Source organism: Macaca thibetana, chromosome 2 (assembly GCF_024542745.1).
Source record: "Macaca thibetana thibetana isolate TM-01 chromosome 2, ASM2454274v1, whole genome shotgun sequence".
Taxonomy (NCBI): domain Eukaryota; kingdom Metazoa; phylum Chordata; class Mammalia; order Primates; family Cercopithecidae; genus Macaca; species Macaca thibetana.
This window is the reverse complement of record NC_065579.1, coordinates 71,938,903-71,962,888: the sequence shown is the minus strand read 5'-3', so window position 1 is coordinate 71,962,888 and position 23,986 is coordinate 71,938,903. Positions and strand designations below refer to the sequence as shown.

At 34.8% G+C, this 23,986-nt stretch overlaps 1 protein-coding gene and 1 non-coding gene across 2 annotated transcripts in view; both read right to left on the bottom strand.

Moving 5' to 3' along the window:
- The window catches only part of LOC126948943 (EGF-like and EMI domain-containing protein 1), a 491,125-nt gene that overhangs the window by 242,992 nt on the left and 224,147 nt on the right, over window positions 1–23,986 (bottom strand). The window lies entirely within an intron of this gene.
- LOC126949578 (U2 spliceosomal RNA) lies at window positions 4,786–4,976 on the bottom strand. The gene has a single exon (XR_007723851.1). It is a non-coding gene; the product is annotated as a U2 spliceosomal RNA (small nuclear RNA).

Below are 23,986 nucleotides of genomic sequence, written 5' to 3'. Positions count from 1 at the left end.
CCATAAAACAAATATTGTGCCCATATATATTTACTCCTAAGTCCCACATGTTGCCCCACATCACCACCAATCTACTTTCTGTCTCTATGGGTTTATGGTCAGTTCTTTATGAATAACTTGAGATTAGACATTTTCAGTCAACTTAAAGATTGAAACCTGTTGTTCAGTTAAAATATTAAAATAAAATAATTTCTCATGTCTTAAAAAAAAAGAATTACTAACGCTATTATATATAATATTAAAGGCTATGTTTTATCAAATAAAAGCATTGAGAAAATGTGTTCATGATTGAATAAAATTGTAGAATACAATGTCCACAAAATATAGCCCATGAAATTGTAGTTTAAGGTCTGCCTGCAGCTTTAAGTGATAATAGTGTTGCTGAGTAGAAATATTTCGATGCACTATGGCAGGATTTTAGTGGTGCTAGATGATTTTATTAAAGCAGAATGTACAAGCATTTTATGGCATCCTTAACTGGAAACTGAAAGAAAAGTTGAGCATCAACACAGTTATCCATAGACAATTGAGCTAATTAAGCATGTGTTCTTCATCCTGTTATTTAAGAACATCTGATAGTAAGTATTCTATAAAATGAACAATTCCATATGTCCAATACCATCCATTTACATGTGCTTTACAATCCTGAAAAGATACTACAACGTGCTCTTTTCCCCGACCAAATTCAGATGTTTAAAGCTTTTTTACAATCACAGAACTGCTTTGTTTTAGCCTGATAGCTTTGGAGAATATTTTTGTTGTAGCTCGTGAAATGATCACTTCAGAATTATTGTGACTTAGAAACAGGTAAAAGGACATTTAGGCTGCAATGATTTTTTTTTTTTTCTTTTCTTTTCTTTTTTGAGATTGAGTTTTGCTCTTGTTGCCCAGGCTGGAGTGCAAAGGCACGATCTCGGCTCACTGCAACCTCTGCCTCCCCGGCTCAAGTGATTCTCCTGCCTCAGCCTCCCAAGTAGCTGGAATTACAGACACACACCACCACGCCTAGATAGTTTTTGTATTTTTAGTAGAGACGGGGTTTTGTCATGTTGCCCAGGCTGCTCTTGAACTCCTGACAGGTGATTCTCCCACCTCGGCCTCCCAAAGTGCTAGGATTACAGGTGTGAGCCACTGCGCCTGGCAGGCTGCAATGATTTAAAAACAAAACAGACTCAAAGAAGACTGGAAACCAATAGGATTCTGCTTTTGTAAGCTGAATGAAACCACTGGATCCCTGTAACCCCAGATAAAGCTTTCATGTCTATGTCTTAGTCACTCAGGATGTGCCACTAGAGATGGGGCTAGGCCCAGATGCTGCTCCATCACTGAACTTTTGGATTAAAAACTCAGGTAACAATCACCATTCAGACTCTTCTGAATAGTTTAAAGGCAAATTACATTTCAGAGAGAGTACTATTTTGTATAACACCTCAGAATGTAATTTCATAAAACTGTTTTAGCACTTCCTTTCCTCTACAACAATTCTTCTCTTGAATAGAGCCATGATTTTTTTTTCTTGAGATAATGATCATGGAAGTCTAATAGATGTCATCATGACGAAATTCGATCCTGATTTCCTCATTCAGTAGTTCAGTCTTAAATTGCGACAGACTTGTTATTCTGTTTCTGAATCTCTCCCTTAGAATGGCTGCCAATCAAGTTAATCTACTGAATATGAAGTTTCTATGATGAAAATCCAACTTGTTCTTTAGCTAAAAGAATCCATATTGGTGAACTTACCAAAGTCAAATATGAACCCAAACAAATGATAGAAATTTGAAAACTCACTGTTCCATAGCCCTTTGGTTTTAAATTGAATAAAATATCCCAAGACCTGTTCATGGAGTTCTGTGGAAGGATAACTGCTCAAGTTTTTCTCCCTGCTGTGAATGCACTCTCTTAAATGGCTACTTTTGAAGCCATTAGCGTTTTTAGTAATTAAATTTGAGTCACCAAGGGAGACTCCAAATTCAAGTACAGAGCTAATATTCATTGAATCACTGCTATTTGGCAAGCATTTTCCTAGGCACTTTAAATATGCTTTTTATTTAACAACTTTAATAGGTATGTATTATTTTCTCTCATTTGAAGATTAAAAAACCAAGGCCCAAAGAGGTCACACAAGCCATAGGTATATAGAAAGCCATTCTGACTCCATGTTCCTTCCATTATCACTAGTGTAAACCCCTCAGCTTATCCACTTTTATTTGGACGGTGCTGCAAAGAGCCTCAGCCAATTCTAGCATCTGGAACTTTCAAACTCCCCCCGCAAGCTAATGTCATATTTGTTTCTGTGATTTGCTGTTAGTACATGAAATATTTTATATTATAAACATTTTACATTACAAACATTTTAAAGCGCAGTTTTGCATACAATAATACACTCTCATTTATTAGCTTCAAATAAATACTGCCTTATTTCATTTTCAGAATGAGAGGCCATCATGGATTCAATTCTTTTTTAAAGAATTACACATAGCTGAGATTTCTGTATCTTTTTCAAACTACATGCTCATGGTTACTCTACGTTTCTTTCTTTAATATGGTTTTACTTTCAGAGGATTCCGAAAGGTTCAATTCTTAGGAACAATGTAATATAGTTGGGTAACTAATTAGAAATACTGAAATAAGCCTTTTATGCTTTCTAATTTCTTTTTGTTCACAAGCATGATTTCTTTGACATGCACATACTCTTTTTAAAAAATTATTTAACAACTTTCTTATAACTATTACAGTATCTTATAGTTCATGTTTAGTAAAAAAAAAAAAAGAGAGAGAACTAATAAGAAAAATTTTAAATCTCATTACCAAAAAATTACTGTTAATATCATATGCATATCCTGGTAATCCTTCCATATAGAGAAATACTTTTTTAAAACAAAATATATAACATGATCTTGTATTCTCCTTTTCCACTTAATTTATCAGAGACCATATTCCATGTAATTAAATGATATTTTACATCACCATTTAAGTGTCTTAGTATTTTATCATTTTAATAAAATATAATTCAATTCAATTAACCTGCTATTGTTGAAGATAAAGGTGTTACCAACATTTTGCCATTAAAATGGAATTGCTGATTCTTCATATGAAAGACTCACTCCCAACAGCACTCCTGGAAACGATTAGTATATTCCATGTGCTAACAAAGACTGTCCATTATATTTGTTTAAAAATATTTGTCAATGTGATCATCAAACAGTAGTTCATTTAATTCACTTGTCCCATGTGCTCTCCTCTTGCTGACCTATAATTGCAACAGTGACCTACACCTCAGAGCAACAAAAGTGATTTGTGGTGAATCACGACCAAAATACATTTATCAGCCCTTCCCAGTCCTCAAAGTGGAGTGATAATGGGACTGGCAGCTCCGCTGACTCAATGAGGTAGACAGATTAAAAGAAAAAAAAAAAAAAGCACTTAGAAAAACAGATACTTTATAGAGAAAGGACGCACATATGGCTAAGTGCACACCATGCAGCCGTCTCTCTCTCCTTTCTTTTACTGAACGGTGCTTTTACTGAATTGACAAAGAGGGCACTGGGTTCATAAATAGACTCTAACAGCACTTTCAGAGCACTTTGGTTCAATTATCATGAATTAACTTTAAAAACAGCATTAACTTTTCAGCATATACAATGTGCCCAAAAAGAACAACATAGTTAGAAGTTTGTTCTCTCTCATTGAACTTTTCCCTTTTTTTGCTGGAAACCAGTAAGTAGCCTTCAAGAAAAGGCATCTCATTCCACTGATGGGCTGTCACTTAGTCGTCAGACCTGTGTAGTGTGTCCAAGACTGTCTCTGGCTTGAAATGGCTGCTTGATTGGACAGCTAGGATTTCTGAGGGAAGAGGACAGTCCATTTCTGGACAGAAATGTAGATAAAGAAGTGTGAGAGAATCATCAGTTCCCTGGCAACTTCACCTTGATGCTGTGGGTGTTCAGATCTACAGGGTTGAATCTTTAATCACTCATGTGAAGATGATCAGTGATCAATTTATAATCCACAATTATAGTTTAGCAATTAATACTTTAATAATTCTGGAGTCAAAAAATTGCACATTTCATTCACAGGCCACCTTCTTGTCATCAATATACTTCAGAAAAGATCATAATTATGTTAAGCCAATTATTTAATTAAAGGGAATTATACCAGAATCAGTTAAGAGGCTTTTCTTAAACTATTCATCTCTGTATTTTTTACTCTTTCACCTAGACTTTCTAGTGTTATTCAGCAACTGCTGACACAAGTATCGGTTCCCCTGTGATAGGAAGTGGCACTCCTCTACTGTGGTGACACAGATGAGAATGTGTATTAAAGTATCATGGCAAAGGAACAAAGTTGTTTCATGTATCATTCCAACCAGATTCTAGCAAGAGGCAATGCCAATAAATACTTATTAAGCACTTATTGTGTGTCAGGCATGAGAATAGATGATTTTATTTATTACTCACAACTATCCTATGATGTGATTAACCTAATTTCAAAGATGAGGAAAGAGAATGGAGTTCAGCAATGTTTCCAAAAGTAGATGATTAACAAGAGGCAACATGGAACCCAATGCATGTCTCCTGAGTCTAAAATCAAGTATTAAGTTAGTTTTATGCTACAGAATATGTTGCCAAACACTTAGATCCACTAGCTAGAAGTGGCTTCCCAATTTGAAGATAAATTACTTCTTTACAGTTCTTTCATTTCTAATATGCCTTATTATCAGCCAATCAAAGCACATCTTATTTTAACATTCCCTCAAGATTGGTGAGAATTTATGTGTGTGGGAGGGGAGGGGGCAGTGTTTCTGGAGGTCCTGCAATACCAGGTCAATGCATGGAGTGGACAGAACAAGCTCCTATTCCTTGTCTCTGTTCCAAAAATCCATTAAATATATTGTCCTCAGATAAAGGCGATCTCAGATATTAAACTGATGAAGATAGATACTACACTTGATCTTAGTCAAAAGGTTGAGAAGTGATTGATGAGGAATCTTATATTGGTGATATTTTAGATGGTATCTGGAAGAAAACATAATCATTTTACTGAGATTTAAAAGATGCCTGATTCATTTCTAGGAGTCCATCAGCAATATATGCAATCTCAGCTTTTAGGTGGTAATATATCTGTAGATGCAAATCTCATCATTTGAATGGATTGTTAACTTCATTTTTATCAGGTGACAATTTTTAACTGAGTCCATAAATTCTACAGCCACATCTACAATGCCTATACACACTAAACTTTCCAATAAAGCTCTGATTACAAAAATTTTACACTTTAATCTTGTACTCTATTCTTTAAATTTGAATATGCAATGTTTTAAAAAAATGTTATTTAGGAGTGATGCCCCTTTCTCATCAAGAAGAAAGTTGCAAAGGTGGGAAATAGCAGGATGAGAAATAAGACCTAATCTCTATATAATGGTCAGCCAATAATCAATAGATTACCACTGCATAATTTTTAAAAAGCAAGAGTACCAATTAATTAGCACATTTAATTCATCATTTTTACAGTTTGTCACTAGTTTAGCAAAAGCCAATATTAATTTCTCAGCTATCGTTATTCCATTTTGGTGATTTACCACATACCATACAAAAAGATCCCAAATAACTGTATACAGGACATTTTACCAGCCTGTATTAGATTTGGCTTCTGCTGAATAGGACAATGCTTTATGCTTTAAAATAAAAGAGTGTTCCTCAGAAGCACACTTAATAGAGCAGACATTTTTTTAATTGTAATTACTATTATGACTAATAACATATCTTGGGGAAACATCTGCCACTAGTGATGAGTAGGACAGGATTCACTTATTATATGTCCTACCTTGTAAGTCCTTGAGCTCAGGAAAATGAACAAAGAAACTTTCAAACCTTGTTTCAACAAAAGGTTATGAACAGTTTTCTGTAATAAATTTTGATATTAACATGCAAGGTAAAACTCTGTAGAGCAAGAAAAATATAATATATTCTTATGAAATCAATAATTATAGTAACATCCTAAAATCTATTTTAAATAACTCTTTAATTTTACTAAACTAACTCAGGATACACTCAATGTATTCTCCTGTACTTGTCTGACCCCAGGTTTGCACATCGCTTTCTTCAAATTGGGCTTTCCACTTCCTACCCCTAAAATTTAAATATTTTTTTCATTCATTTTTCAATTATAGTTTTTTTTCTACATCTCCAGAACATGATATTTTGAATTAGTATATTCTCCACCTAGGGTCTCTTCAATTTTTTTGTTAGAAGTTCATGTATATGGGCCAGGCACAGTGGCTCGTGCCTGTAATCCCAGCACTTTGGGAGGCCTAGGTGGGCAGATGGCTTGAACCCAGGAGTTCGAGACCAGCCTAGGCAACATGGCAAAATCCCATCTCTACAAAAAAATACAAAAATTGGCCAGGCATGATGGCACATGCCTGTAGTCTCAGCTACTCTGAAGGCTGAGGCAGGAAGATCGATCGAGCCTGGGAGGTCAAAGCTGCAGTGAGCCATGATCATGCCATTGCACTCCACCCTAGATGAGAAAATGAGACCTTGTCTCAAAACAAAAGTTAAGTTCATGCATATGAATGAGATGAAGCACAGCACACTCAATCAGTTTTCTCTCACAGAGAGGAAAGTTTCTCTTCAGTTCCAACTGTTAGGCATGAGGAGAATCAGATGTGGATGATACGAAAAGGTCTTTGTTCATGTACAATGATGTAAAATGTTTAACATCACTAAAAGCCACCCTCTCTAATCCTCTCAAGCCAAAATTTCTGCCACACTCACTCAATACTTTATAAATTACTTATAGCACATATCATGCTGTATCAAGTAATTGAAATAAGAGAAATGGTCTCAGATGACAGAAAGCATATTCTATTCATCTCAGAATCATAGTTTTTAATAGGTGGCCTAAATTATTACTTGGGGTCTAACTAAATTATTTTTCTCAGATATTTACTCATAAAAAGTAATAGAAAAAACTTCCGGCTTTTGCTTAAAGAACAAGCTTGTGGAAAGACAGCAATGTGAACAGCATTAATACCATCAGGAAAAAAATGGGAAATGCTTTGAGAAGTGCAAAAGCTCTGCTGGATGTACTGTCTAGTACGTCTTTATCGGTTACCTCTGCCTTCCATTGTCTTCGAGTGATTTTTATAACCCTGTAAATAGTAGAAAACTGATAATAATGCAAATTACTCCTCTATAGAAATGCAAATGGACTGAGTCCTGAGGAATGCAATTCTTTATTGCCTTGTGGACACAGCAGTTTTGCATGTATGTGTACATTCATTTCAGCTTTCCTTATTGCTCACATATATCTTTAAATACATCTGAATTAATTGTAACATCTTACTGGTTATATCATTAATTAATGAGTAAAAGTCTTGGGCATATGTCCATTTTATATTTGTATGTACCGTAATTTTATTTTTAAATTATCTTTTAACAATACACTTCTACTTGTGTCCCTAGCCACATAATTCAAGTTAAGTGTTTCCATAAACTTCATAAGTAGACCTAGAAACTTTATTCACTTTTTCAGGGAATAGTGAACATATGAAGCTCTTAAATAGTACCAGATCAGAATTATTTAATATACACTATAAAAGGAAATTTATAAAATATTAGAATAAAGTATCTTTTAAAACATTATTTTGGCTACTAATGAGAACATAAGAATCAGTGTTTTTAAACCATAACCATCAATAATAGAGGACAGGCCAGGCACAGGGGATCACGCCTGTAATCCCAGCACTTTAGGAGTCTGAGACAGGAGAATCACTTGAGCCCAGAAGTTTGAGACCAGCCTGGGCAACATAGCAAGACCCCTTATTTCAAAAAAAATTAAATTAAATTAATTAGTTGGGTGTGGTGGTGTGTGCCTGCAGTCAGAGCTACTTGGGAAGCTGAGGCAGCAGTAGTGGTTAAGCCTAGGAGTTAAAGGCTACAGTGAGTTATGATCTTGCCACAGCTACTCCAGCGTGAGCAACAGAGCAAGACCTTGTCTCTTAAAAAGAGAGGACAGGCCGGGTGCAGTGGCTCACGCTTACAATCCCAGCACTTCGGGAGGCTGAGGCACGTGGATCACCCACAGTCAGGAGCTTGGGACCAGTCTGGCCAACATGGTGAAACCCTGTCTCTACTAAAAATACAAAAAAAAAAACCCAAAACACCTTAGCTGGGCATAGTGGGGCGCACCTGTAATCTCAGCTATTCAAGAGGCTGAGGCAGAATTGCTTGAACCTAAGAGGCAGAGGTTGAAGAGAGCCAAGATCACGCCACTGCACTCCAGCCTGGGTGACAAGAGTGAAACTCCGTCCCAAAAAAAGACAGAATTCTACTCCTATTCATGTTTGCCGAAAGGACATTCCAACATTTTCCAGATTCATCTCTTCTACTCCACCTAAACACTAAACAGGCCCATACATTGTTCTCTTATTTTCCTTCTGTAAATGAAGAATTCTTTAAAACTTTTTATACACTGTTTTTAACAAAGAAAACTAGAATTCTTCAGTGTCTGGCACTAATGGTCTACCTGTGAAAATCTTCATTTTGAGAAAGAATCAGCATAAGGGACACATCTCTCTTTTAGAGAGCTCCTGTATAATAAAATGTTAATCAGCAGATTCCAAAACCATTCTCCACACAATTAGGTTGATCATGATATCCTGGAAAATTTACAAAGAAGGAAATTAGTACTCTGTTCACTATTGCTTGGAGGGTACTCTGAGGCAGTTAACATAAGGTGTTAGAACTAGTGTGCATGCATGTGTGTGCGTGTGTGTGCGTGTGTGCAAGATACTCATAGTTATTTTCTCAGGTCCTGTTTTGCCACACTGGAAATAAACCTATCATTGGGAATTGTTTAAAACTGAAACATACTCTGCAATTTTATAAAGCACCCAGAGCACAGAAAAGGTGCTGCACAAAACTTTTTCCAATTTGCTTCCTTAAGCCAATAAACCATAATGGTCCTTCTGGAGAAATCAAACTTTGCTGGACATAGCCAACCAGACTGAAGACAAGACGGGCTTATAAGTGTGCCTGAAGTATTGGCATATTTTCACTCTGCAAAACCTACAAAAAGTTTTCAAATTTATGTAAAGCTTCTAGCACAGACATATAAATATTGAACCACAGAACTAGCTGTTTCTACAATTTATTACTTGTTTCATCAAAAGGAGTTTTTGAAGGTCTCTTCATCTAATCCCAAGACAATAAAATTATCACAATTAATCTTTACACTAATACATTGTTTCAATGCATATGTGTGAGTGGCCCAGGGAGCCACAATTAAAAAACAAATTTGATCAACAGTTAGCTTTTCGGTAGTCAAACATTAAAGCCAAATGGTAGTGTTAACCTGTTTCATTGTTTAACAATAAGTATTACACTATAACATGACAAAAAAAAAAAAACAGTATTCCTGAATGATTTTTTTCATTATGTAACTTGGCAGGTCATAAAATATTAGATGTATAATTTCATCTCTAGATAGCATTTCTAAGCAAACAAAGAATGTTCTCTTTCACCATGAGGTGGAAAAGGAGTCTGATTATCTCATGCATTCTGCTTTAGATGGACAATCTCTCTGAACAGCTGAATCATGAGACATTTCAAAGAGGCAGATGAGCTTATTATCCAAAACTTAAAGAAGGAGATAATGACTCAAGAGATGAATGTACTGGGCTTCATTTTATGGGATTACCAACTTTAATTAATAGAAATTATCCAGCAGAACAAATAGCTACCTAATGCATAAGAATGCTCCTAAAAAAAAGTCTAAGACAATGAATTCAGTCCTTGCTAACTAAGCACAGATAATTATAAAATGGAGATGGGGTTATAGGCCTTGGCCTAATATATTTATTTTGTAAGAAATGGACTTGTACTCAGCTAATTAATATAGGCAAGTTCAAACTGTATTGCAAAAATTATGTGAGGTTTAATGAAAATAATTTCAATTTGACCTGATTGCTGTGTTTGACAGAAAAAATAAACATATGTAGTTATCTTAATCAGTAACAATATAATCTCTATTTTTATTTAGATGATGGTCTTTGAGCTCAGAAGCTGTGTTTGCTGACCCATACCCCCACTTGAGGTAGACTTTCTTTCCTGATCAATAAGGAGTGACATCAAAGAGCATAGAAGATTTACAGAAAGAAGAAGACATAAAATTAACTATTCCTTCTTTGATCTTGTAGTTTCCTGATAATTATCAAGTAAGAGGGCACTGTTACTTTGTTCTTATAACAAAGAGAACCACTTATAAAGGTCAGTAAAAGGATGGACAAGTTACATACTGAAAAAAAAGTGAGAAAGTTAAATTTTAAAAAATGATTTAAAAGTATACATTTCAACTGATGAAAAGAAGAAAGAGTGCAAGGGCAATAATGCTGTGTGAGTTATTTTAAAATAACTCAAATGAATCAGGGAATCATGCTGTTTCAGGCACGATTCGAATCATTGTTTTTAGGACATTTATGAAAGAGCTCTTTTATTGTTTATAGAGGACATACATTTGAACTGAATTTCAGTATCAAAAACACATGGTTTATATATATTTCACAACATAACCTAAACAAACATTGCTTTAGTAAAAAGAAATAAATATAAAGTGTCTCCAAAGAGTTTTATTTTGGTCAAGTAGAAGAGATGATAGTCTTCCACATCAAATTCATATTAAGAAATATTACTTTCAAAAATATATAGTGGTTTCTGTAAATTTAACAAAAATATCTACTCCAGACTAACTGAAAGACTAATAAAATCAACAGTGTTTTCAGTCCTATACAGCGAATATTTATCACACAATTGGAGATGCATTTTCATTCACAGAAATACTGTAAAACTACTTAATTGACCTCCTGGCATTGCCAATGAGAAGATTTCATTCATAAGCCCAATTCATTTAATTATTTGTACTTAAAATTGAATTAAAATTTATTTCCTAGTTCCACCACGGTCAAAGGGAATTGACTACACAACTAAATCAAATTGAACTCTGTTGGCGTATATAATTAATTGGCTTAGAAATTATCGCCAAGATGGTTAAACCCAATATAAGAAATGTTATCAAAAATGATAACATAAGGATATAATAATTTCATTAGTGTTGAAAATTTCTGATGAACTCAAAGCCCATGCCATAAAATTACCCATTACTTTTCCTTTAAAAACAATTTGTAGTTCAGTAATTAACTCTACTTGGATTTTAACAACCTAAAAAACAAAAATAAAATGAACCTTCCCCCAAGTTCCAAACAACACAGAGTTAATAATGTTCTAATTTAGTGGGGGAAAATGAGATTCAATCTCATCTGTTACTTTTTAGGAGTTTTGAGCTTGTTTATTGACTACTATAAATTCTGACTGTAATCTTTACAGACATAATCATCATGTGACTAATAGAAGCAGCAGGTTTTTTTCAAAATGAGAATTTTTCATTTAAAATAAAACTTTATCAAGTCAATAGTGTTCAAGCCACTAATAAGCTAGTTTGGCAAACAGCTATATTACTCATTTACAATAAATTATGGTAAATAAGCTCCAATATAGACTTTTTAAAAATATTTTATTTTTAATAATACAGATTCAATATAGAAAAATTTTAAAATATAGAAAATTGTTAAAAAAGCAAATCTCATCACCCAGAGATACTCACTGTTTACATATGACCATTGAAGAGAGCAATTTAAATTGTTTCATTTTGAATAACATCATTTTGGGGATGGTAAGCAGTTTCAGAGTCTAGAAATTTCCCTTAAGGGAATTTTCGTTCAACAAAGGGCCACTTCTGCAAATCTTTTAGTTAATCAGGCATTTGGCTGGTACTTTTACTGGGAAAACTTGCTTCAGATTGAGTTGTTAGTGGTTTTTTTGCAGTGTTACAAATTGGTTCTATTGGTAGGATTGTCATTTATAGAGTTAGAAAATACTTTGTTCCTTAAATCCACATTTGGATTACCCTATAATAAAATTAATTTTTATTCTTTAGTGCATAGTGTGCTATCATATAAGCATTTGGTCACTAAAAAATTAGGAATTCAGTCATGGCAGGAAGGACATGTCACCCTAATCAACTCTTAACTTTACAATCCAGGGGATCACAACCTGGATGGGACTGCATCCACAGTAAAATATTTAAAACTGAATGATATAGGCTTTGCAAAGAGTAGCATAAATATTATAATTATGGAGGTTTTAGGAATCCATGCATTTTCCTTATGAGAAGAAATACCCTATGCAGGAGATAAATATATCCACCATCCAGCATCCTGGATCAGGACATTCATGGGGGCTGGACTTTAGGCAAATAAATGTCTTCCTCCTCTCTCTATAACTGTAGTATATTGGGGTTCAGACTTTAGATATGAACTTTTCTAGAAACTGTTTCTGGAAGTTGAAGTAGTATAGTATATGGGGTCCTCATGAGAAAGCAGATATGAAGTAATATTTAGGCGTTAAGTACAATGAGCCACCATTGACAGAAACAAATTTGTGCTGCAGTTCTACTATTCCCATGACTTATTAAAATCTGGAATGGGCCGGGCGCGGTGGCTCAAGCCTGTAATCCCAGCACTTTGGGAGGCCGAGACAGCCGGATCACGAGGTCAGGAGATCGGGACCATCCTGGCTAACCTGGTGAAACCCCGTCTCTACTAAAAAATACAAAAAAAAAACTAGCCGGGCGTGGTGGCGGGCGCCTGTAGTCCCAGCTACTCGGGAGGCTGAGGCAGGAGAGTGGCGGGAACCCGGGAGGCGGAGCTTGCAGTGAGCTGAGATCCGGCCACTGCACTCCAGCCTGGGCGACTGTGAGACTCGGTCTCAAAAAATAAATAAATAAATAAATAAAATCTGGAATGATTATGTTGTGGGTATTAGTGAGAGTTGGGACCCAACTCCAAGACTAGAGCAGCAGCACTGGTCACAATAACCAGCAGATGGCAGCGAGTCTCTGAAGAGTGGAGAACTCACAACAGTCCATCAACAGCAAGGTCAAGACACAATGTCCACAACAAAGGCCAAAGAGGAACCTGTTACAGAGCGTGGGTAGACTGCCCTATGAGAAATTCTCAAAGATAACTCAGAGACCTATAAGGGCCCTTCTGGCAGGTTGGTTGGTGTGTAGAAATAACATAGAATCACATTATAAAGACCTAGGCAAGTGAGGCTGATGGCATATGGGAATGCATGTATAAATGTGTCATGTTTACTTTCAGCTTTACATTCTGCTTTTTCTTTTAATAAGATTAGTTTCTATATATATAACTGAATTGTCATTGAATATATAATTGTCATATATATATAAACACACAATGTCACATTTGATACATATATGCACATCTATATCATATACATGTTGAGCATCCCTAATTCAAAAATCCAAAATGCCCCCAAATCCAAACCTTTATGAGCACTGACCTGGTGCCACAAGTAAAAAATTCCACACCTCATCTCATGTGATGTGTCTCATTCAAAACACAGGTGCACAACACACAGTTTATTCAAGTGTCCCCAATGGGGTTATAATACAATGCACAGTAACCTTTTAATCAAAACACAGCATTGCAGATTGAGACTGAAAGGCTACCCTTGTTTGCCGTCACTGTTGTTTAACAGCTGATAGGATATTCTGGTGATGCTACTGTGCTGCTTAGTTACCCTGAACACATTATTTTTTCACTTGTATTAATGGTATGCTATATGTTTTACTGTTAAATATTTAATGTGTGAATAAGTGTAAGAAAATGATTGCTTATCTGAAGATGAATTAAGAATCATGAATTACAGTGATTCCAAAAATCCTGGGTGGCTGAGACAGTGACTTTGCTTTTTGTTGGCTAACTGTATACAAATTTTGTTTCATGCACACATTTTTGAAATATCACACAAAATTACCTTCAGCTATGTGTATAAAATATATATGAAACATAAATAATTTTTGTGTTTAGACTTGGTTTCTATCCCCAAGGTACCTCATTATGTATATACAAATATTTCAAAATCCAAAAAATCTGAAATCAGAGGCATTTCTGGCCCCAAGCATTTTGGATAAGAGATACTCAACCTATATATGTCATATAAATATATGTTAATATATAACATGAATACATGTATGAAGATATAACTGTCATAAATATATATTTTTATTGGTTGTGTAATATTACTTTGTACAGATACTTTGAATACTGCAATTTAATCATTTCCTCTTATTGCAAACTTAAATCATTTTTTCCTATTAAATAATTTGGCTATATATATCTTTGAACATAAATATTCTTCAACATCTGTGATTATTTTCCTACCTGAATCAGCATTACCAACTCTGCCTAAGAGGGGTACTCTAAGTCTATATGTAGAACAGGAAATACTGATATCGAAGGAGAAAAAAAAAAAAATAGTATGCTGTGCATATAGGGCCTGAAGGGAAAACAGGCATTGAGGCAACTCCTTACTCTCTCATAACATGCAATGGTATTTTATTTCTGTTCCTTTCAGTCTTCTCTATTCTCCTGGATTTCTCTGCAGAGTCACTTTCTTTGCTTACCTATGATTCTTGTTTCCTCAAACCCAGTTTTGTGTAGATTCAGCTTCCTTGCAGTAACTCAAGCCCCAGATTAAGACCAACTTTCTTCTCCCTCCACCTAACTGGAATAGGTTCATATTACTTAGTCAAGAGCTCACACTAAAATATCCAGGTAGTATGCTGGTATTATTTGAGATCACTACCAGTCCAATCATCTGTAGGCATCGTCTTGTCTTTTAAGGCTGTTCCTACCAGCTGCTGTGACTCATTCTAAATCTGCTAAAAGGCAAAACTGGGTATCAACTAAAATTGGATTGAATGTTTACAATATTCTATCTTCATATGTTAGGGAATTATATTCTTCATTTGTTTGAGTCTGAACAAATCTACAACAATTTCTGGAAGACATTATTACTTACTGAGTATTAGGGATAATCCTGGATTTTTTGTGTAATTTAAAAGAGATTCATACCTTCTAGTGGTTGTAGACGTGTGGTCTTCTAAGTTCTCTATTTTGTTCCATTGGTCTTTGTGTATGTTTTTGTACCAGTACCATGCTGTTTTGGTTATTGAAGCCTTGTAGTATAGTTTGAAGTCTGGCAGCATGATGCCTCCAGCTTTGTTCTTTTTGCTTAGAATTGTCTTCGTTATATGAGCTCTTTTTTCATTCCATATGAATTTTAAAAGTTTCTTTTAATTCTGTGAAGAATGTCAATGGTAGTTTAATGGAAATAGCATTTAATCCATAAATTGCTTTGGCAGTATGACCATTTTCACAATATTGATTCTTCTATCCATGAGCATAGAACGTTTTTCCACTTGTCTGTGTCATCTCTGATTTATTTGAATAGAGGTTTGTAGTTCTCCTTGAAGAAGTCCTTCACTTCCACTGTTAGCTGTATTCCTAGGTATTTTATTCTTTTGTGGCAACTGTGAATGGGAGTTCATTCTTGATTTGGCTTTTGGCTTGCCTGTTGGTGTATAGAAATGCTAGCAATTTTTGCACATTGATTTTGTATCCTGAGAGTTTGCTGAAGTTGGTTATCAGCTTAAGAAGTTTTTGAGCTGAGATGATGGGGTTTTCTAGGTATCAGATCTGGTAATCTGCAAACAAAGACAGTTTGACTTCCTCTCTTTATATTTGAATATGCTTTATTTTTTTTTGCTTGTCTGATAGCCCCGACCAGAACTTCCTATACTGTGTTGAATAGGAGTGGTGAGAAATGGCATATTCTTGTCTTGTGCTGGCTTTCAAGGGGAATGCTTCCAGATTTTGCCCATTCAGCATGCTATTAGCTGTGGGTTTGTCATATATAGCTCTTATTATTTTGAGGTATGTCCCCTCAATACCTAGTTTCCTGAGAGTTTTTAATATGAAGGTTGTTGAATTTTATCAAAGGCTTTTTCTGCATCTATTGAGATAAACATCTGTTTTTTGTCTTAGTTCTGTTTATGTGATCACTCACAGTTATTGATTTGTGTATGTTGAGCCAACCTTGCTTCCTGGGAATGAATCCTACTTAATTGTGATGGATAAGTTTCTTGATGTGCTTCCAGATTCAATTTGCCAGTATTTTATTGAGAATTTTTGCATCAATGTTCATCAAGGATATTGGCCTGATGTTCTTTTTTGTTGTTGTATCTCTGTCATGTTTTAGAATTTTTATGTTGATTCTATTACATTTTCTGGATAAAGAATCACATTTCCACAAAATGATAATCTCGTAACTCCATTTCAATAATTTTATGTCCATTCTGGCCTCTGATCAGAACTCCAGAATTGGATAACCAACTGGTCACTTGAATCTCTACTTAAGTGCTTAATAAATATATTAATCATAAACCACATTTTCTCATCCCTAAGTATTTCCTTTCATTAAATGATATTACTATCCATCAAATTTCTTAGCCCAAACCACAGGAGTTATCTTTGATTCCTCTTTGATTCTTCAGATCTTCAAATCAATCAGTCTGACCTGTTTTTTATCCTCCATAATGTATCCCAGTTGAAACATTCCCACCCTTTCTGCTCTGCCCATCTCATACCAAGTCACATTTATTTCTCCTTTGAACTACTATAATAACCTTCTTACTGGCTTCCCTTTTTTTTGTACCCCTCATGCCCCACAATAAAATGGAGCAACCAAGGTTACCTTTCTAAAATGTAAACCCAGATCAAGCCAAACTCCTTCCTAACATCCTCAAATAACATCTCATTTTTCCACACTGGAGAAAAAAAAAATCTAATGTCCATAAACAGGCAAAGCTATGAGCTGTAAGGCACCAGAACCCTCCTCTGTAGCAAAAATTTCTTAAGAGCACAAATCTCTCCGTCAAGGAGGAGAAAGAGGAAATGGACAGAATTCTGGTATGCCTTCAGTGTCCTCATTCCTGATGTTTCTGATGCAGATATACCTCTTCATTCATACATCATATTACTCAGTTACTTAGGCTAATACAATCTTCATTGCTGCTGGAGCTACTCTGAATTGGGTTTCTCTTACTTGTAATGGAATCTCAAAACCACTCTAACTGGTATATTCTGTTCTGGACAGAATTTTTAGAATTAGAAAAAGAAAGCCCTTTCCTTCGTTCTTCTTGAGTAATTTCTAACAAGTATTAGTTTTTCTTTAAAATACAATAGATAAGAAGGTTTTTAGAAACATGGCAGAGTGAGAAGCACCTGAAATCTGTCTCCTCACCTAGACAAAAATGGTACAGGCAGAATCTGTTTGATGTAACTGTTCGGACTTGGGAGTATACTGAAGGCTTGCAACTTCCAGGGTAAGGCTGAAACCAAAAACTGAGGTAAATTTAGGTCAATTTCATCTATTCCCATAGTAGCCGCTACTCATTCACTACCCCTTAGCCCTCTGGCAGGCAACTGTGCATGTGCTCCAGAAGCAGCTTGTATACCACTTGCAGAAGCCAGGGGAGGCACAAAAAATCCTGTCCTCCAAGTACCATGGATTTGTGCTCTGATCACTAATTGCTGCTTCTGATCACAGCTGCACACAAAGAGGCAGTGGCTATTATTGTTGTAGCTACCTTTTGTTGCAAGTTGCTTCTCATTTGGTTGAAGTGATTTGCAAGAAATTTTAAAAGGCAGTGCCAGTGTCTTTTTTCCTTCTAATTTCTCCCTTTGCCCCCTTTTGAGAGCCATACAATAAAGACTAGGACATTCAAAAGCAGTCACATGTACAGGGGGAATCAGAAAGTTACTGCACTTGTGCACTTGTCCAGGGGAAGGCACAGTCTGAGAAAAGACCTGAGAAGACCTTCATTTTACACACTAGGTTGACGCTCGGCACGGAAACAGTCCATACCAATAAAAAAATAAATAAACAAACAACAACAAAACAAATAAAAACCAGCAAACCCTGGGGAAGGAGGATAATCTGATATCTAGAGTTATCATATTACTATAATCAAATATTTAGTTTTCTACAAGGCATACAAAGTATGGCCAATTCAAATAAATGAATAAACAAAAAGAAACTTCCCCTGAAACAAACAAACAAAAAAATCTGATGACAGATCTACCAGAAAAAGTCTTTAAAACAACTGTCTTAAAGATGTTCAGAGAACTAAAGGAGATGTGGAGAATGTCAAGAAAATGATGTATAAACAAAATGGAAATATCAATAAAAAAGACAGAAAATCTAAAAAGAAAGAAAAAGTTCTAGAGGTTAGAAGTACAATAACTGAAATTAAAAACTCATTAAAGGAATTTAAAGGTATATTTGAGCAGGCGGAATAAAGAATCAGTAAACTTGAAAATAGAACAATGGAAAATATTAAGTCTGAGGAAAAGAAATAAAAAGATTGCAGAATAATGAACAGAGCCTTAGAGTCCTGTGGAGCATATCAAGTGGACCAACATATGCATTGTGGGAGTTTCAGAAGGAGAAGAGAGAGAAAAATGGTAAGGGAAACTATTTTTAAAAATAATGGTCAAAATCTTAAATTTGATTAAGGACATGTATATAAATATCCAAGAAGTTCAACAAACTCAAGTAAAAAGAACTAAAAGAGAACCACATTGAGATACATTATAATTAAACTGTCAAAAACCAGAGACAAAGAGCAAATTTTGAAAGCAGGTTAGTCTTTTACATGACTAATCATATGTAAAAGATGCTCAATAAGATTATAAACAGATTACTTATTAAAACATTTGGGAGCCAGAAATCAGTGGGCTTATATATTCAAAGGGCCAAAGGGCGGGGGGGAAACACATTCAACCAAGAATACTATATTTATCAAAACTGTTCTCCAAAAGTGAGGGAAAAGCTAAGACATTCTCAAATAAACAAAAGGTGAGGTAGTTTGTTACCACTAGACCTGCTCTGCAGGAAATCCTAAAAGGAGACCACAAGTTGAAATGAAAGAACAGTAGAGAGTAACTGGAAACTTTATGAAGCAAACAAATCTAATTACAAGTAAATTATTGCAATTATAAAAGCTCTATATGGTGTATCCATTTACAGTACTAGTTCTTGTCCCAAAATTGGGTCCAGCAATTGCTTCTGGCAACCTAGTGACTGACTAGGTGACAGCAATAAAAGTAACAAAGTAATGAGAAAATGAACTATAAGCGTCTTCAGGACTGATAGCAGGGACAGCTAATAATAGTATGGTAACAATAATGCCTGAAGTTTGGGGATGGCAATACCTACAGCGGGGGTATAGGAAGAGAGAAAAACTAATAGACTGTCCTTTCTGTGAGGCTGCCATATTTTTTTATTGTTTTTGAACTGTGAGGTGGTGCTAGACGCTTTCTACAATTTGATTTGTATGTGTGTGTGTGTCCTACGGTGACATTTTATGATATATCATATATTTATTTATGAGAGTTTTTCTTTTTTTCTTTTTGTATTTCTAGAGATGTCCTTTCTCTACGTTGCTCAATTGGTTTTATATTTTGAGATGGGCTGTCACTATGTTGGTCTTGAACTACAGGCTGCAAATGATTTTCCTGCCTTGGTCTTCTGAAGTACTAGGATTATAGTCATTAACCACCATGCCCAGCCACAGTTTCTTTAAAAATGTTTTTTCCTGTCATTAATTTTTAAAATTTTAGCTTTATTTTTTGGTGAAAAAATTTGAAACTTTCTTTAATTTATAAATTTAAAATTGAACACATTTATGGTGTACAATATGATGTTTTGAAATATGTATACATTGTGAAATGACTAAATCGAGCTAATTAACATATGTATTACCCAATGCACCTAATTTTTGATGAGAATACTTAAAATCTACTTGTCAGCAGTTTTCAAGTAGATAATACATTGTTATTAACTGTAGTCACCATGTAATATAATAGATCTCTTGAACTTATTTCTCCTATATAATTGAAATTTTGTATCTTTTATTCAACATCTACTCAACCTGTACCCCCACTCCCAAGCATTGGTAACCACCGTTCTATTCTCTGTTTCTATGAGTTTGAATTATTATTATTATTATTATTATTTTGATTCAGGGAGTATATGTGTATTTGTTACATAGATACATTGCATAATGCTGGGCTTTGGGCCTCTATTGAATCCACTATCCAAACAGTAAACATAGTATCCAATAGGCAGAAAACCTAATAGAGGCAGAGGTGAGACAGATCATAAGAAGGATTAGAACTTGAACCAAAATTATCAGGAAGCTGATCAAGGAAAATAGGTTCAGATTGAAATGGATGAAAAACACCGACAATAAATGGAATGACTCAATAAACTTGAATTTCTATTTTTACAAAAAATTACTGACATTCAAAGTTCCAAGTGGATAACTTCTAGAATCATTGAAGTCCTAGCAAAATTGTTTCCACAAGAATAAATACTTCTACATTAGGATTCCATACATTCCTGCTATTCAGATTGCTATCCACAGGGTGATAATTTCAACCAAAGGAAACAGAAAGGGTAACAATGTGTATGTTATAAAAAATAATGTTTAAATATGGTTTTAGACAATTTAACACATTCAGAGGCACATTTAATAAATTACCTCTTCATAAATATTAGGAGTATTAAATACTAAAATGTAATTATTAATAAAAGTCCCAGTTCTGGACTTTTAGAATTAGGATGGCTTGACTGATGCAAAACAGTGTGGGTTGTAATTATTGTGTCCTTTGATGTTGCATTCACATATTAATTCTATGAGGCTGTTCATCTGATTCTTGGTTAAATGACAACAAGAAGAATTTAGGGTAATGATGAAAAAATCTTTGACAGTTCAAGTTATTAAACACTGAAATAAGTTTAAAAAAAAGAGATTACTGAATCATCTTCTCTCAAAGCCTAAAAGAAAGCATAGATTCCCATCTCACTGGGATGACTTAATAATAGCAGCTTTTATGGGAGACAGATGGAGGCGCTGAATAACTGCCAAATTCTTTCAAATATGATGATTCAAATCCCATACAGTTTTAAAATGTCTTTCAATTGTGTGACAAAGTTCTTCATAGGCACCAGAAATCTATGTCTGAAAGCCACTGTAGGGTATTGGTGCTCATCACTTTGTATTTTCATTTATAACTCAAAGCTATATTTGTGTAATGAAGAAATGAGGAAGTAAAAAGGAACAAAAGAAAAGAAGAAATAAAAAGATATTTATTACCTTTTTCAAATTTATCTACTTGGACCTATACATAATCAGATCTGGAAGTAGTATTTCATGAGCACAAATTACAAATATATAGGATTCTGTATTTCTGCCTGTGGTATATAGGCTATCCTTCACTGTATTCTTCTACATCAAACACTACCGATATAATTTTACTTTGGCACAAGTTTACTTTGAATTAAGTGATAATCAACAGATATGCAATTAGGGGAGAGAGAAGGAACTCTATAAGTAACTGCCAAAAATAATAAAATATCTTAACCTGACCTTATAACATGGATACTTAATAATTTCAGATTAAATCCCAGAAACCTTCCTTAAGTGAAATCATCATAGACTACCCTACAAAAATTTTAAATTATTTTCGTAAGGAACTGATGTAAATGTTTACCTTAATTACTCATAAGAATTCCATGTATCCTTTTAAAATAAAATTTGAAATAATTTTACTGGTTTATGGAGAGTATTAAATTCTTCTAACAACAATTTTCTTTTTCTTAGCTCTGGCATCTTTTTTGTACACACTAAGTGCTTGAAAATTTATTGTTAAAAAGATATAACATCCATATCTGATATTTTGATCTCATCAACTTATTAGTTAATTAAGGGAAGATAAAATCCAAGTTTAATAATACCAATAAAATGATTAAAAGCTGTGAATTGCTTTGTGACTTAAATATTAACTTGAGTCACAAAGACAATATAAATGCAAAGGCAAAAACTGAAAGAAAAGGGATTTCAAAGAATAAATAATTTCAGGTTCTTAGTGAAGTTACGTAATGAATTACAAACGATGTATTGCTTTTTGGAAAAACAGGAAGAAAAGAAAGAGAAGGAAGGGAGGAAGTGGGAAAGGGAGAAAGTAGGGAAGGGAGGGAGAGAGGGAGGGAGAAGGAAGAAGGAAAGGAAGAAAGATGATGCATCTAAAATCACTGAAGTTTTAGGTACAAGAAATATATAATTTGTTTAGCAACTTTAATATATACTGTCGTCTCAGATGGCTTCTTGGAAGCAAACAAATGACTTGTAAATCTTAAGTACACAAAGCTGCCTGTGAACATGCAATTGCAGTGACAATACATAAAACACCACAGAGTAAATGGTGCATCACTCTGATTCAGTGCTGCTGTCATTTTCACAAAGATACATACACAACCAAAGGCAATGTACAAGTGATTCTGGAAGAATATTGAAGAGGCTCTGAGCAAATATACACAGCTATATAAATCCACTCTCATCCGTAGATAATTTAGAAACAGAAATAAACCATGTTATTATAACACAATGTAGCTACTCTTGCTACCATAAAGACAATAAACATCAAAAAGACACTTTGAATGGTTCTATGAAGTCATAATGGAAATGACTTTCATATGGAAAATGCTCAAGCACTGTTTTCAAAGATTAATTCACTTGAAATTGATTTATTTAAAACCATTTCCAATTCCTGCATCCTGACGTGCTTGGTTCTTGGTCATTAAGCAACGAATCCTTTTGATGTTAGCCCACATAACCACATTAGTGAAACTGAAATGTACAGCAAATAATTGTATTAAAAAGTGTAACTGCCAAGAGACAATGGAAATTAAAAGCATTCCTACCCAATCACTGAAAATCATATTCTCAGTAATTCCCTGGGTTAAAATGCCCAAAACTACAGTATCTGTGTACCAGTATTTAAAATGAAGCAAACAGCATTCTATTACCACTGGCTGGTAATGTACATAGAAGTCTATTGTTAAGTAAGAGAAATTGATTAATATGAATAAACTTGATTCAACTCTGTGGAATATTATCTCAGAATTATAGCAGTGGCCAAGAGTAGGATTTCAGGACCAGGGCAACGTAGGTGTCTTTGTTTTGCCACTTCCTCATTGTGTGACTTCTTGGAAAAGTTACAGAAATCATTGTAAGTCTCAGTTTTTTCTCCTCCTTAGAATGAGAGACAATTGTTGTGTCTACATTGTAGGCTTGATGAGAGAATTAAAAATAATAATGTGTATACAGCACTGATGGCAGAGCCTGGCCTAAAGAAAGCACTCAATTACAAAGTTAAAATACTATGATTATTATTATAAACCCAATTTTTCTGTGAGACAGAATAAGTCACAAAATTTCAGTAACAATGTAAGAACTGAAATGCAAAGTTCCACAGAGAATTTTTTAGTTTCTTTCTTCAAGAGTTCTTCAATAATCTAGGGGCAAAATTATGTTACAGAAAGCAAAAAGAGGTGAGTGAGGGAAAAAGAAAAAAAAACTAGCAAGGAAAGAAATACTGGTCAAGCATCTGTGTCCTATGTAATAGCCCCCATATCAGGCACTCATACATCACCTTGTTTAATTTTTGGAGCAATCTGATATTTGTTGCATGCATAAGGAGCTTCCAAGAAAGGAAACCAGAATTTTAACCAATGCTCCTTATCCTACCCCACGATGCTTCCAGGAAAGACATTATAAATATTTAATACTGATAGTAACAATAAGTTATAAGGAGGGGGGACAGCAAAGTGCTGAGTAGAGAAGGGTGGGATCCCTGCTGAGGGCTCCACCCTTGGGCCTGTGCCCATAGACCTAAGTGAGAACAGGCACTCCTGTTTTCATGCCCAAATGTTGCAATTTCCAAGAAAACTCTGGTCTGCCATGCCCCCCATCCTGTGCCCCTATAAACCTGAGACCTTAGTGGGCACAGATACAAGCAGTTGAACATTGAAAGGAGCAGAGGAACAGACCAACAGACACCAGTAGATACCAGCAGACCAGCAGACAGGCAGACCAGTGACAACAAAATGATTCAGCAGAGAAAGAGAAGAGGAGTGACTTCTGGATGCTGAAG